The sequence below is a fragment of the Molothrus ater genome, chromosome 33 (assembly GCF_012460135.2).
Source record: "Molothrus ater isolate BHLD 08-10-18 breed brown headed cowbird chromosome 33, BPBGC_Mater_1.1, whole genome shotgun sequence".
NCBI lineage: Eukaryota > Metazoa > Chordata > Aves > Passeriformes > Icteridae > Molothrus > Molothrus ater.
The window spans coordinates 168,883-184,889 of record NC_071660.1 but is presented as its reverse complement, the minus strand read 5'-3'; the positions used below and the strand labels follow the sequence as shown (position 1 = coordinate 184,889).

The window sequence follows — 16,007 nt, the reverse complement described above, 5'->3', positions numbered from 1 at the left end:
TAATAAACCTGCGACCATACTCTATTGTGTGGAAGCATTTCAAAAGTGCATACACTATTTTCAGCATCTAAGCATAAATCTTCTGTTTCTACTATAGCATTTTCACATATGTATCCTAGTTGCCCCCTAGGAATACATGCTTCTGTACTAACAGACTGCCACTTATCTTTGGCGTCATCATAACTCGCCCAAACATTATGATCTACTGGCCTAACAAGGACATTCTGATGTATGGTCCCTAAGGTAAGGATAGGGAAAATTGCCCTTTCCTCTGCAGCACTGATGGTAAGAACATAGGCTTCAATGTGCTCATGCTGTGGTACATAAGTAAAGTTTACTAATTGCCACCAGGCTTGATGGTCCCTTTCAAATTGTGTAGTATGACTATCCTTCAGTATCGTTTCTCTTATTTCCTGGGACAGCGTTCCTGACGTTCCTTCTCTTATTATCCTTGCTGCCACTGACTGTACCCACTGTTGTGTTTGTGTGCATTGGATAGCGAGTGCAATTTCCTTGCTAATGTCTCCTGTATAGCCGGCAATTCTAGCAAAATCTTCAGCAGTGTGATTTGCTACCAGGGTTAGTAACCTAACTACCAGTGATTGTGTTTCTGCCAATGTAAGCATGGATGAACTCAGGGGCACTTTAAGTTTTCCTAAGTTGGTGGTGACAGTACTCAATTTGTTAACCAATACTTCTTGATCTATGGTATTCAGTATTCCAAATCTAGTGCCGACCCATCCACTTATATCCCTTTGCGCCCGCCTGTGATAAGACCTAGTAGCTAGCCATGCCTCCCATCCTTTAAGGCTTTGTTGTATGAACGGTTGACAGTCCTTTTGCAGATGGGTAATGTTAGTCTGAATATTCATCTGCACCTTTTTCAGAGAGTACGTGGGGTCTAGCAGCAGTTTCAGTTCATTTGACCTCCTTACTACCTGGGGCCCGATAAAGGTTAAGTTATGCACTTTTCTACATTCAGTTGGTGGAGTAATTTCTTGGGGCAAGTCTAAATTTGGATATAAGGAGATCACGTCTTCCGGTAATGCCACTTCGTATCTGGTAACACGTCTGGGGAAACTAGTACCCTGTTCTAGCGTTTTCGACTCCCTTTCACATGCGAACGTCATCGACTGATCTAATCTAAATGCCATCTCACACTGTGCTTTCCCTTCCTCGGGACCGCTAGATGCTACGATCTTTCCCACAGGAAAGAGGAGAGGGTGAGGGTCAAAGGTTATATTTTGAGGATGTAGTTCCCCAAGTGAATCTTCTCTATAAATTACCGAGTTTCGGGGTTGTGATCCAGGTGGGTCTTCCCTGAAGTCACTCCACAGACATGAAATTGGGCCCTTTTGCTGGATCCAAACGGTGGGCTTGCCCATTTTCACTGGACTAAAGGTAATCAGATTATGTTTAAAAGTTGGCATCAAGGGTTGGATTGTTAATACCAGCCGCCTTGTTTTTCCTTCTACTGGGTCAAGTTCCCGGCACCCAATTTGGATTTGATCTCCCTTCTGTGCCACTAGGTATGTCCGCTTATCCCATTCCTCTTTTGGGTATGGCTGATTGTTACGTAAGGCATAAACCTCGAAATAGGGCCCCTTCATCCCTGACTCCGGGTGAATACACTGGTGTGCATTGGACCATGGGTCTATTGGGGCAGAGTTTCGAGGAAAAACTACATTCTGCCCGAATTGTATGGATGTTAGAAAAATAACTATCATAAGTATGGTTTCCCCCATTGATCTTCTTGCCATTTGTATTTCCTTAGTGTGGGTGGTGCTGGATTCTGACGTCTATATTGCCTAAAATAAATTTGGTTAACTCGTGTAATAACTTTTTCTAATTCTGAGTCCAAATCTCTCTGTTTCTTAAATGGTCTTATTTGTTCAATTGTAAGAGAATGTTTTGGAACAGATGCATGACATCGGGCTGTTAATACTTTAGAGCGACTAAGCTTTAAACACTTTTGAAACCAGCGTTGCGCTTTCCAAAAACACCACCCTAATACTACTTGTTCAGGGGCCTCATATAATTCTCTGGCATCCAAAATAGACTTATCAGCAAACTTTTCCAAAGCTAAATAAGGATCATCATCTCCTATTTCTTTGGAAATACATTCATAACATTGAAGATCCTCTAAATTGCTTTGCACATTCCAAAATTTCCTATCACACCCGCCACAAAGAAAACCAATCTGTCCAACACAATTCTTTTTACCACAGCAGTAACACGGTTGGTCGTAGACGGGTTCCTGTGGGTCCGGCCCCTGATGACTGTATGTTTCAATCCACGTTGTCCACGATAGCGGTGCGCTGTCTAGTGCAGCTCTAGCTTCAGCATTAAATTCTGCTATGGGAAATAAAAGTTTCGGTAAGGTTAATGTCAGTTTGTGCTGGATTCTCTCGTGATCCCGAGGGGTCAGCTGATTCAGAAGGCTCCACATCCAAGGCAGGTCTTATCCATTTAGCTGGGATCCAAAGAGAACTTGGCTGACATTCATATGGAACCCCAAGGGTCTGATGATCAGGTTAGTAGGGGTCTGGAGTGGAATCCGGGTCACGGTGTCTACTCCTCTTGTTTACTCCCCGGTGCTTTCTTGACCCGTGAGTAATGGATCCACGTAGGTCGCTCCTTGATTCGAACCGCGGTGAAGGTGGTCAGCAGCACTTGGAAAGGTCCCTCCTACTTTTCTTGTAGGGGTTTTTCTAAAAGATTCTTAACATACACCCAATCACCGGGATTAAAAGGATGCAACTTACAGTTAGGTTGTTTAGGTTGGTGGTCAATCACCACTGCAGCATTCTTGTCAAATTGCTTCCCCACCATAATCACATAATCATAAATATACTGATTACCTATTTGATCTACAGCGTCTCCATTTACAGTTTGCATAGCATAAGGTCTGCCGTACAGAATTTCAAATGGGCTTAGCCTTTCTTTCGATCTTGGCTTGACTCTCAGTCTAAGCAGAGCAATAGGCAAAGCTTGATACCAATGCAAATTAGTCTCCTGGCATATTTTGGCAATCTGCTGCTTAATAAGATGGTTCATCTTTTCCACCTGGCCGCTGGCCTGTGGGCGATAGGGCGTGTGTAATTGCCATTTGATTTGTAGTGCTTTGCTTATTGCCCTTACCACTTTTGCACAGAAATGTGTACCCCTATCCGAAGAAATGCTCTTCGGTACCCCAAACTGTGGAATGATTTCATTCAACAGTACTTTGGTCACTTCTCTTTCCTTATTTGTTCTGCAAGGGAATGCTTCAGGCCACCCAGAAAATGTATCAGTTAATACCAGCAAATATCGAAACCCTCCTTTTCTTGGGAGCTCAGAAAAATCAATTTGCCACACTTCACCTGGGAATTTACCTCGATTTATGGCCCCTGGATGTATCTTAGTTCCTGTATTCGGGTTGTTCTTCAGGCACCTCTCACACTGGGATGTGACATGTTTTACAATGGTGAACAATTTTGGTCCTGCTATCCGAGCCTGCAAATACTGATATAGCGGGTCCAAACTCCAATGGGCTTTCTCGTGTTCTGCTTTCACAAACTGCCACATCGTATTCCCTGGTATTATTAACTGTCCCGTTTCCAATTGACCCCAACCATTCTCTAACATTTTACCTTTATTTCTCTGAATCCACCTGTGATCTGACTCTTGATATTCTGGCCGAAAATTTGTGTCTAACTCACCTGGTACTAGAGCTGCTACTTTTATTTCTTCAGTTCTTGCAGCAGCTAATTTAGCCTCTGCGTCTGCTTTTCTATTCCTTATCTCCGGGATAGTGTCCCCCTTTAAATGTCCCTTACAATGCATTATGGCCACCTGTGCTGGGAGCTGGACTGCTTCCAGCAGTCGCAGGACCTCTTTTGCGTGTTTGTTTTTCCTTGAGCAGTTAACAGTCCCCTTTCTTTCCAGATGGCCCCATGAGCATGTACGACGGAAAAGGCATACTTAGAGTCTGTCCATATGTTGATCCGCATGTTCTCCGCCAATTCCAGGGCTCGAATCAGAGCTATCAGTTCTGCCTTCTGGGCTGAAGTCCCTGCGGGTAAAGGGTTCGACTCAATTACTTCTTCTGCGGTGGTAATTGCATAGCCGGCCATTCTCACTCCCTGCCTCACGAAGCTGCTTCCATCCGTGAACCAGTCGTCCGCATCTTCGAATGGTTCTTCTTTGAGGTCCGGGCGGCTGGAGTAGACGGCCTCAATTGTTTCCAGGCAGTCGTGCTCGATCGGCTCTGCTGGGGCTCTCCCTTCTAGGAATAAAGCTGGGTTCACAATGTTAGTGACCTGAATAGTCACGTCATCTGACTCAGCCAAAATGGCCTGGTATTTTAAAAATCTGGAAGGTGACAGCCAGTGGTTACCTTTCTGCTCCAACACAGCTGAGACGGTGTGAGACACCAGCACCGTTACCTTTTGGCCGAGCGTGAGTTTCCTGGCCTCTTCGATATTAATGATTACTGCGGCCACCGCTCTCAGGCAGCCAGGCCATCCCTTGCTTACTTCATCCAACTGTTTGGAGAAGTAGGCCACAGCTCTCTTACGTGGTCTTAACTGCTGTGCCAGGACTCCTAGGGCCATCCCCTGTCGCTCGTGGGAGAACAGCCAGAATGGTTTTGATACATCTGGGAGACCTAAAGCTGGTGCTCTCATTAGCTCCTGTTTCAGCTTTTTGAAGGCCTCCTCTGCTTCGGGAGTCCAAACTAGGACACTCTTGGTCTCTTTCAACAAATCATACAGCGGTTTAGCGAGCATCCCGTACTGGTAGATCCATAGCCGACACCAACCTGTCATCCCCAGGAAGGCACGCAGTTCTCTCACCGTCTCTGGTTTAGGCATCTGGCAGATGGCCTCTTTTCTGGCTGCTCCCAGGGATCGCTGTCCTCTGGAGACTTCGTATCCCAGGTACACCACTTCTTTTTGCACCAGCTGCGCTTTCTGTTGGGAGACTCGATATCCACTTAAACCCAGAAAGTTTAACAGGGAAATAGTCCATGCAATGCACTCTTCCTCTGTCACTGTTGCTATTAGGAGGTCGTCTACGTACTGTAGGAGAGTGCCATCTCCCAGCGGCCTTTCCCACTGTTCTAACTCTTTGGCTAACTGATTCTCGAAAATCGTGGGGGAGTTACACCATCCTTGGGGTAATACTGTCCACGTAAGTTGGGTCTTTCTTCTTCTATCCACAAATTCCCACTCAAAGGCAAAAATCTTTTGACTCTCAGGAGCTAAAGGAAGGCAGAAGAATGCGTCTTTCAAATCCAATACGGTGAACCATGTCAAACTATCTTTCAGTTTAGTTAAAAGCGTGTATGGGTTAGCAACTACCGGATGTAATGTCTTGGTTATCTCATTTACTGCTCTCAAGTCTTGGACTAATCTATAAGTTCCATTAGGTTTCTTTACTGGCAGAATTGGGGTGTTAAAATCTGATTCACATTCTATCAATAATCCTAATTCTAAGAACCTTTTAATTATGGGCTCGATTCCCTTTCTATCCTCTAACCTCAGTGGGTATTGTTTCCTAACCACCGGCCTTGCTCCAGGTATAAGTTCAATAATGATAGGTGTTGCTTGTTTTGATTTCCCAGGTGTATCAGTAGCCCATACTAGTGGGTATACTTCACTTAGGATTCGCCTGATGTTATGATTCTCAGGCTTGGGTTCTACACAGCTGATTGTCAGGCTTAGAGCTGTGATCAGCTGTTCTTCATTTACTTGGAATTCCAATTTGTCTTTGTTGAACTTTATTATGGCTCTCAAATTCTCCAATAGGTCTCTCCCCAATAAGGGCTTTGGCGAATTTGGTAAATACAGGAACTGATGAATTCCCATTTGTTTCTCAATTTTGTATTTGATGGGTTTCAAAAAGTAAGCTTTTTCTGGTTGGCCTGTTGCTCCCACAACTTGCACAAATTCATCACTTTTAGGTACCAATTCCTGATTTAGAACCGAAAAGGTTGCTCCCATATCAATCAAAAAGTCTAATTCCTTTTCACCTTCCCTTAGCTCCATTTTAACCAGTGGGTCTGCTAGGGAACGGCCCACCGGTCCCCCTCAGTCGTTATCCTGTTGTGTGGCCATAGTAGTGCCCAATAGTCTCTCCCTTAACTGGGGGCATTCCTGCTTCCAGTGTCCCATTTTCAGGCAGTACGCACACTGGTTTGGCCCCACTCTAGTTGGGTGGGGTTGGAGTCTCCCCCCCCTTCTTGCCGGATTGCCTCTACCTCTTCCCCTGGTTCCAGGTCCCGAGTAACCTGTATTCTGAGCTGCCACAGCTACAGCCACCACTCGAGCTATCCTCCTGTCCTCCTTTTTCTTCTCCTCAATTTCCCTATTATTATACACCTTCCATGCCTCATTTAGCAGTGTCTCCAGGTTTTTATTTGCTGGATGCTCAAGCTTTTGCAATTTCTTCCTGATGTCTGGATTACTTTGTCCCATCATTAATCCTAACAGGTGTTGTTTCCCTTCTTCCGTCGCTGGGTCCAGGGGTGTGTATTGTCTCATGGCTGCCCTAAGTCTATCCAAGAACTCTGATGGGGTCTCATCCTTTCCCTGCCTGATGTCATATAGCATTGACCAATTGATAGCCTTGGGGATCGCGTTACGCAAGCCCATTGCTATCAGTTTTCTATACTGCACTAACCGCTGATAGTGGTCTGCATTGCCCGGGTCCCATTCTGGTTTGCTGCTGGGAAAATTATCTTCTAGTCTCCCCGATAATAGTTGAGCATGTCGCTTTCTTGTTTCCAATACGAGTTCCCTTTCTGTATCTGTCAGCTCTGACAACATCACCTCTATATCCTCCCAATCAATATCCAAATTCTTTGCCATTAATTCAAACCTCTTTACTACTCCCTCCGGATTCCTTCTAAAATTCTTTGCCTCATCCCTCTAATTATTTAAATCATTGGTCGAGAACGGCACCTTTACTCTTGTCCTTTCCCCTACCATTGGCACAACTTGTCGGAGGGGAGCTATCGTGTGGTTCCCCCCCTCTCTTTGCTTTGCTTCCTCCCGTGCCACAGATCTGGTATAATACGAGTGGCTGATCCCTTCCCCGGGATCTTCTTCCTGTACCTCGGTGCCTTCTCGATTCTTTCTCTTCTCTTTTCTTTTTTCCCCTTCTTGCTCTTCAGTCTCCTCTCTTATCTCTATTACACAATCCACCCGATTCTCGTTCTGCGTCTGTTGCCTCCTTTGTATCTGCCGGCTCTTATCCTGTCCCGGGCTGCTGTCCCTTTCATCTTCTACTCTGCTTCCACTTCTCTTATCCTCTATCTGAATTACTATGTTCAGTTTCTGTGAGTTGCTCCCTGCCTCGCTCTCGCGTGTCTCATTACTGTTCTCTTCACCGTATCTCAATTTGGGGACATCACCTCCCGGTGAGTTGCTTTCGTCCCCAGTCTTTGGTGTGCTGGTTTCCATTTTACGAGCACCTCCATTCCTGGGTGTGCTACCGTCCCCATACAAGCTTAGTTCGGGGGGGCTACGCGTCTCCCCTCGGCTCTCTGCTCCCGTCGGACTGCCTTCTTCTCTCTCAATCTCTAATCTAGGTGGGCTTCCAGCATCTCTGTAGCTTCCCGACCCCTGCGGACTATCCAATCCCTGTGGGCTGCCTTCTCCCCTGTTATCTTCCGACCTTAACGGGCTAGCCTTCCCCCAACTCTTATCTAACTTATCAGGGCTGCACTCAAACTTAGATTTCCACCATCGTTCCAGTTCTTTTAATGGGGTCGGATCCTCTCGTTCTTCTCCTGGTTTGGGGAGGGGCCCTGGATGGTATTCCCACAGGCTTATTTCACTCTCTTTTCCACTGTCCCTCCTTGTTAGCTTAAGACATCGCTGCCCAATGCTACATGCATCGCAGCAACGTTCTTTAGGTTTTGAGCCTTTCTTATCTTTTTCCAGGGCTAGTACTAGAGGGTCTTGAGGGGCTGCATTAATTCCACACTCCTTTTGCCACTCAGGTTTATTCCTCAGGGTGAAGAACATGTCTGCATACATTACCTCATCCCATTTATTGAGCCGGCGGAGGAAGAGCATTAGTTGTAAAATGGTATTATAATTAATTGTCCCCTCTGGTGGCCATTTCTCACCATCATCCAATTTATACAACGGCCACCACTGCGTGCAGTATTTAAGGAGTGTCTTTTTACTTATATTTCTTCCTGGAATCCCCCCCAAGTCCTTCCAATGCTTCAGAATACATCTTAAGGGGGTTTTCATATTTATATCTTTGCTCGGTTGACTCCCCATTGCTATTTTCTGGGTCGGTGTTTCTTATCCCACCAAGTAAATCTCTTTCCCACAAGCACTATATACCAGTTTATCTTAGCACTTCATTCATACAATATCCAAGCGCTTCGTCCTTTTCTGACCTGGCCTCTCGCGAGGGACAGGAACTGCAGAGCCGGACTCCCACTCGCTTCGCAGCCGGGCTGCGTCTCAGACACACTCTCTCATACACGGTGCCAATTCATTCAAACTGTCCTACCTTTCCGTTCTATCAGAATACACTGCTTTACCGTAAGATGTCGCCGGCAGACCGTAAGATACCGATATTGGTCGGCTCCAGGCCGTCACACACTCGCAAAACTGTAAATCAATAGTACGGTTTTGCCGATAATATCACAACAAATTTCAGACAACATAAAAACCACTAAACTCGTCCCTTTGCAAAAATCTTACAGTCAATACATCAAAGCATACAACAGGGTTAAACAAAGGTATAAAACGTATACACTCCTTCCAAGTTCCTCCAAGGGAGTGGAGAAAATTGGACCGAGTCCCGGAATTTAGTTCAGTTCAGATAAAAACAAAAACTGACCACTCTTTTTAACCCTTAAATCACAGTTTCAAACAAACCAACAAGATCAATACAAGAAGAACAAGTGCATTAGAGTCTTGCCTCTTTTTTTTTACTCTCCTTATTTTTTTTTTTTTTCTTTTTTTTTTTTTTTTTTTTTTTTTTTTTTCCAATTACCAAAAGGTACTCACCAAAGGCATCAATTACTGGTTAGCAAAGACACCAATTACCAAAAGGTACCCACCAAAGGCATCAATTACTAGTTAGCAAAGACACCAATTACTAAAAGATACCCACCAAAGGCATCAATTACTGGTTAGCAAAGACACCAATTACCAAAAGGTACCCACCAAAGGCATCAATTACTGGTTAGCAAAGACACCAATTACCAAAAGGTACCCACCAAAGGCATCAATTACTAGTTAGCAAAGACACCAATTACCAAAAGGTACCCACCAAAGGCATCAATTACTAGTTAGCAAAGACACCAATTACCAAAAGGTACCCACCAAAGGCATCAATTACTGGTTAGCAAAGACACCAATTACCAAAAGGTACCCACCAAAGGCATCAATTACTGGTTAGCAAAGACACCAATTACCAAAAGGTACCCACCAAAGGCATCAATTACTAGTTAGCAAAGACACCAATTACCAAAAGGTACCCACCAAAGGCATCAATTACTGGTTAGCAAAGACACCAATTACCAAAAGGTACCCAAAAATACCAATTAGGGATTCTTTACCAGAGCGTCCTCTGGTTTACCCTCCGGTGGTCACGTCTGACCTCGTGTTCCCATAAAGCGCTTTACCCTAAAACCAATGAACAATGATAAAAAAAATACCTCTTTAATTTGGAGCAGGAGAAGCAGGAGATGCAGGGAACTCTTCGTCCACCAAAGAGCGCTTGGTCCGAGGGGGAGTCTCTTCTGACAAAAAGTCGTCAGGGGCGCCCAGAGGGTCCCAGCCCCGGACCCAGCCAGGGGACTCTTCAGATCCTGGATCCCCTGCTTCGTCCCATCTGGGTCGCCAGAAATGATGCCGATTTTTGCCCCAAAAGGCGAGAAATTACTGCTTAAGAGACTCAGTCAAATAAGCAGGAGGTATTTTATTACGACGTCGGAGAAATCCTAAAATGGGATTTCTGAATCTTTACAGCAAAAGCGTACCTTTTTATACAGTTTTAGGTTTGGGATTACATCATATTCATGCATATACATATGGGGAGTGGTGTAGGCGGAGCGTGGGCGGGGACTTCTCTTTTGAGGATCTTCTCAGGGGTCGTTCCGGTCGGCCTTCATCATCTTCGAGGAGTCTTCCTCTTTAAACTTTTGAACTTCTCCCCAAATTTGGTCAATTCCCGGTGTAGTTGGCTTAGTCTCCAGGCCTTGGCAAGGGTCTCAGGGTCAATTTGACATGTTGGCCCTAAACGTGCTTTACCCAGCAGTTGTTCTTGACTCTGAAATGCACTGAACTTATCACTGTCTGTCCTTATCTCTTCCCTGTCATTATGTTCCATACTTTACCCAATTTATTGCTCTATGTGATTTCCTAACATTGAATATTTCCCATAACTGCTTTATATTCTATGCTTTAACCCATCATCTCTTGAAAGTAACTGTTTTAGGGGCTTCATAACTAAATAGAACCTTCCAGGCAGATTTAGTCTCTTCACCCAGCCAGGGAAGTGAAGGGGACACAGCAAAGGCTGTGAGATTGTGTAACTTAAGTTTGCATCTCCCTGTTGTGGTTTTGGTCCCTTCTCAAAATGACTCAAAACCTCAGTGCAAAAGGTGACGCTGAATTTTATGCTCTGCTTGCTAAATACAATGTCACACCTTCTCTAGGAGGAGAAGAATGGGCAAACTGCAATTGGTTTAATTTAGAAAATGTTATTTATAGAATATCTTCTTTGCAACATCAAACAAAAGTCAAACTGGGCAAAAATAAAACCCTTCTCTGCTCAGTTTTGGGAGCCTGCCTCAGAGCAGCCACAGAAACTCGCTTTAAGCGAAGAAGTGAGAAAAATGCTGTAATAGACTCCCTTCAAAACCCAGTTGAAGTTTTGCAGAAACAATTAGATGAAGAAAGAAATGAAAATAATTTATTATGAGCTGCCTTAAGAGAGGAGCATGGTAAAAGCTCACAGAACGCTGATTCCTCAAAAGAGGCAGAGGAGAAGGAAACTCCTCACATTAATCAAAATTACCCTCAAACAGAATTAGCTCTGATGAAAAATTGTGGGGAACACTGTTGTTACAATAGCACGAAATCTCTAATTAAAACAGAATGCAGCAATTTCAATAATGAGGATCTTGACCTGCACATAACCACCAAAGAAATCCCGTACACTGCTACTGAATTAACAAAACTTGCAAAGCAGTACGGGCTTCTCCCCCACAAATCTGAAACAGAACACATCTGCCAAGTGTCGCTCACCAGGGAGATCAGATTCTTTTGTCAGAACAAGAAGCCGGTGGGTGCTGGGGACATGGGGTGTTCTTAACAAGGGGAGACAGACGCACCCCATGGTCCCTGGCTCAGTGTGCAGCTCATTGGGCAGGGGGGCTTCACCCCTTGGAAAGGGGAGACCTTTTAACCAGAGCTGGTACCCCCGGCCAGCCCCTGGAAAACATTCACAGAGCTGCTTGCTTGCAAATGATGCATGAAAGAAAATCAACTACAAGCTATGAGTTACCAATGCAATCACCTGTAAAGCCTGAAACTATGACCCCTTTAATTCAAGGGCTTTCAGAAACACTTAAACCTACAGCAATTATCCTTCAATAAACCATAGTAGCTGCTTCTCCTGTAGAAACACCTAATAGATTCCTTAGTAACCAGAATGACCCATTTGTTCCCCTTTATGACTTGCTGAGCAAATGGGGTGAAATGGGATTGGACTCCTTCTCAGGAGGAAGCATTGCAATTGCTGATTTTTGAAGCAACAGCTCACCAAGCACTGGACCCTGTCCATCCCACAGATCCTTTCAGCTGCAATGGGGATTTGCCTCCTCAGGGCTGTCAGTACACATTTGGCAGCAGGGTCCTGAGAGTCCAACAAGGCCTGTTGGTTTCGATTCCTGTGGTTTCAAAGATGCTGAGAAAAGATACACTACCTGGGAAAAAGGATTGTTTGTGGTTAGCTCAGCTCTCATAGAAGTGGAAAAAACCTTAGCAATACAAGAAACTTGTATTTCTTGGATAGCAGCCAAGACAAACTTGCCTCTGTGATTAAAGCAACCCCTCCTTTCTCCTCTGCTTCTGCTCACAGAGAGGGAGAAGGCAGTGCTCAGGTTGAGGAACTGTTAACTTTATGGAGTATTTTCCAGCATGAGGGACAGAATTCTTTTCTTGTCTGTATTTACACCGAGTCCTATGCTGTGTTTATATTTGGGTTGGTCCAGGCGGATGCTTTTAAAAGAGCCACAGGAGATAATATTGTTAAAGCAATGCAGGGATGGTTTGGGATTTTCCTAAAACCACAGGAAATTCAATCTGATAATGTTTCTCACTTTACTGTCAAAAGTGTGCAGGATTGGGCAAAAGGTGAAGGGACTAAATGGACTTCTCACACCCCTTACTATAGATGGGGGGTAAATGGGAGTTCCAAAATCACTGCTTTTTGCCCGACTGCTCCAAGCATAATTCCTTCACTACAGGGACCAGAAGATTCCAAGAACCCAGCACATTACCCTGGACAACCTGTTTTAGTGGACCCCCCTACTGCAGGGGAAGTACCACTGGTGTTCAAAACCTCTCTGACAATTCCACTGTTCTAACTTTTTCTGCCTCTTCGTGGCAGAGTCTGTTGTGTTTACTTTCACAGAAGAACTCTGAGGGACATGAAGACCTGATAAACCACGATAACACTAGAGATGGACAACAGAAATGATGTTTTCCCTTGCCTTTACGGTAACAGCAGGTGATGATATTACACATGACATGTAAATTAATTGAACTTGAATAAATTGGCTGCCATATACAGAGATTTGACCAAATAACAACAACCACAGCAGTCATCCTTATTGGCATTGAGAATCAGTGCTTGCTATCAAACATATTACTAAATTGGGAGAAAGTAAATGTAAATGATCACAAATTGGTAATTGATGCACTCGGTGCTACACAAAACAATCTTTCTTTGGCTCTCAGCTGTATCCAGGCACAATTGTGGATGCAGTCAGTTGCTGCCTCAATTATAAGAGAAGGTGAAGAAGGCACTTTTCCCACTGAAATTCGGAAAATAATTTGGGACAGTGCCACTGACTTTGAAAGAGAATTCCAATCCTGGTGGAACCTGGTGAATTTTACCTATGAGCCCATTTCAAATACAGCCACAGCTTTTGTGTTAACCATACACAATGCCTCAGAGCATTTGATTTTCCCTGTTATAGCATTAGAACTGAATTACAGCAGAGCTGTTCTCTATCCCAAAGAGAATGGGCCCGTCAAATTGGTGAGAAATGGCAAACTGTTAATTTGGAATCTTGTATTGTCCGAGAACAACAAGGGCTCATCTGTGAAAGCAATGCAATCATAGCTCAAGACATTCGTTTAGACATAGAGCAAAATATCTGTCATTTTGAAATTTGTCCTAACAAGACTTCTGAAACAGTCCTTACATACATAGGCAATAGATGTGCATGCTTAGAACTGCTTGTCATTTTGTATTTGTAGAAAACGTGGTAGGAGATACTAAAAATCTTTCAAATTTCTGTGCTTGTAACTTTACCAAGATTGCAGGATGGGATTTCTCTTATGAAGCTCCAGTTACCTCTCACTACCCATTGCAATCCAGCTACACACTGATTCACAAACGGATGCCTACGCCTATTGGGATGGATCTCACTTTGGTAAGACAACTGCTGCTCCATCGAGACTTAGTTGAAATCCTTGAGAAGATTGAGAAAAACGCACAGAAAGCCCTGGTGACTGTTCATCACAATGTGAGACAGATACCCCGTGTCATGGAAAGGGTGGAGAAAGATGCCGAGCACAGGGGGTGGGATACTCTTTTAGGTGGTCTCCTACTGCCACGGGTGTCCTGAGCAGTCTGTGTCATCCCATTGTTATCCTTTTGATACCAATTCTGCTTGGTTTTATTTTATCAGCAGTCCCATTCGTTATGAATTGGAGCATGAAACAGCTGACAAGATTGACGTCTATAGTTAATGCACACAACTTGGCTGATGTCCCATGCACTGTGGACATCCCAAAGCCTTTGACACAAGGCAATTATGAATTAAGCATATGAGTTTTAGAGTAACCTGGATTTTAATTTATGATTTTGTGAAAATTATTTTCCAGTTTTAGTAAATTATTTTAGAAAATAATTTTTAAGTTAATGCTTGTATTATGATTAGTTTATTGCTTTTTGCTTTTAATTATTTGTGATTTGTTTTCACAATTTGAGAATTGTTATAAAAATAATACTATTTTAATTAATTAACCACCTGTAAATTGTTATGAAAATAATACTGTTATAATCAATATTAATTATGTTTGTTTATTGTTTCCCTTTTTCCCCTCCTTTTCCGATCCTTTCTTTTCCTCCTTTCTCTCTCTCTCTTTTTTCTCTCTCTCTCTGTCATACTGTCTCTACATTTCCAAGTATACTACCAATGTACAGCAAATCATAAAGACCCATCAGCAACACTCCAGAGTTCTGCTGATGAAGATCCCTTCAAGACAATCGTGAGTCACGGGGTCGTGTGAGAGTCTGTCCGAATTTTCCCTCATCTGCCTCACGATCGTCACTGGGGACCACTGAAGAGAAGACCCCCCCTGTCTTAAATCTCTGGCTCCAAGGGAGAAAGTCATGTGCCTGAGACCTGAGAGCGTTGCCAAGCCATTGTTTTCACAGGTGTTGTTTGCTGTGTGCTGCACTGAGCCCAATGAGAAGAAGAAGGAAGCACCGTGCCCTTTGTGCAACAACAGCCTTGGGAGCTGTCCCACCTCTCGGCCTGGCTGGACTTCTCCTGAGTTCTGGGTGGTCCCCCCACAGAAGACCCTCACCTGTTTTACAACCACCGTGACAGACAGACTGAGATGTAAGGAGCCTCTCCATCAAGGAGTGAGACACGAAACCCCCATGTGAAAAGGCCCCTCTGCTCCTTCCAAGGACTGGGACTGAAACCCCCAGCCCGGGGCAGGTGTGTGGGGGAGGCAAGCTGACCAAAGCGAGATGTTTGCCTGCAGGTTGTGACCGCTGGACCAAGAACACAATGGCTCTCGTTTACTGCTGAGAACATGGACTACCTGTTACATCTATTCCTTATTGTATCTGTTTCCCCCTCCCCAGCAATTTCCAATAGAGTTATCATAATAAAAACCTCTGAGTTAGCCAGAGACTTCGAGATCTCCCCAACGTTACAGGCGGATCCTCGACTGGACTGGACCAAAGGACTTCGTCTCTACGTTTGGTAGCTCTATCCCCCGCTTTCTCTCTCTCTCTCTTTTGTCTCTCTCTTCCTCTATCTTTTTCTCTCCCTTAATCCCTCTATCGCCTTTTGCTGTGGTCATTCAATAAAGGTGCATTTGTTTCGATTATCATTGCAAACCCCCTTGTACCGTGTCGGTTCTTTTTGCACCCTGAGATCAAATCCACGAACCATCACAAAACCCGTCCGTGAGGACGGATCGTGACACCCCCCGAGGACCCCTCCCTAAATTCCCCCCCAAAGCCCCCACAGCACCCCCAGACCCCGCTAAAACCCCCTCAAGTTCCCCCCCAGATCCTCCCCAAATGCCCCCTAAACGTCCTCAAGACCCCTCCCCAAATTCCCCTCACGACCCCTCCAGGACCCCTCACCTGTTCCTGCGCCTCCTCAGCAGCTCCCGGAGCCCCCCGTCCTCTCCCAGCGCCTCCCCCGCTCTCTCCAGCGCCTCCCGCAGGACCCGCCCGAGCCCGGGGCGGCTCCCGGGGGTCCCTGAGGGGGTCCCGGGGGGCGGCGGGGTGGTGGAGGGGGCGCCCGCTCCATGCCCGGGCCCGGGGTCAGGGGGCGCCACTTCAGGCTCGGCTCTGATTGGCTGGAACGGGCGTGGGGAGGGCGGGAGTTGCTGAGAGGAGACGCCTGGTGATTGGTTGTTTTCGTAGAGGGCGTGGTGATTTACAGGAGAGGGGCGGGGCAGGCGGCCTTTGGCGAGGGGAGACGCACGGTGATTGGTTGGTTGAGCTCG

The 16,007-nt window shown here is 45.2% G+C and overlaps 1 protein-coding gene across 1 annotated transcript in view; it reads right to left on the bottom strand.

Annotated features, from left to right (window-relative positions):
• The window catches only part of LOC118700961 (zinc finger and SCAN domain-containing protein 2-like), a 74,149-nt gene that overhangs the window by 53,637 nt on the left and 4,505 nt on the right, over positions 1–16,007 (bottom strand). Inside the window, exon 2 of the mRNA XM_054518098.1 lies at positions 11,351–11,944. The gene's annotated coding sequence lies outside the window, so the exon portion shown is untranslated. The remainder of the gene's footprint in view (positions 1–11,350; positions 11,945–16,007) is intronic.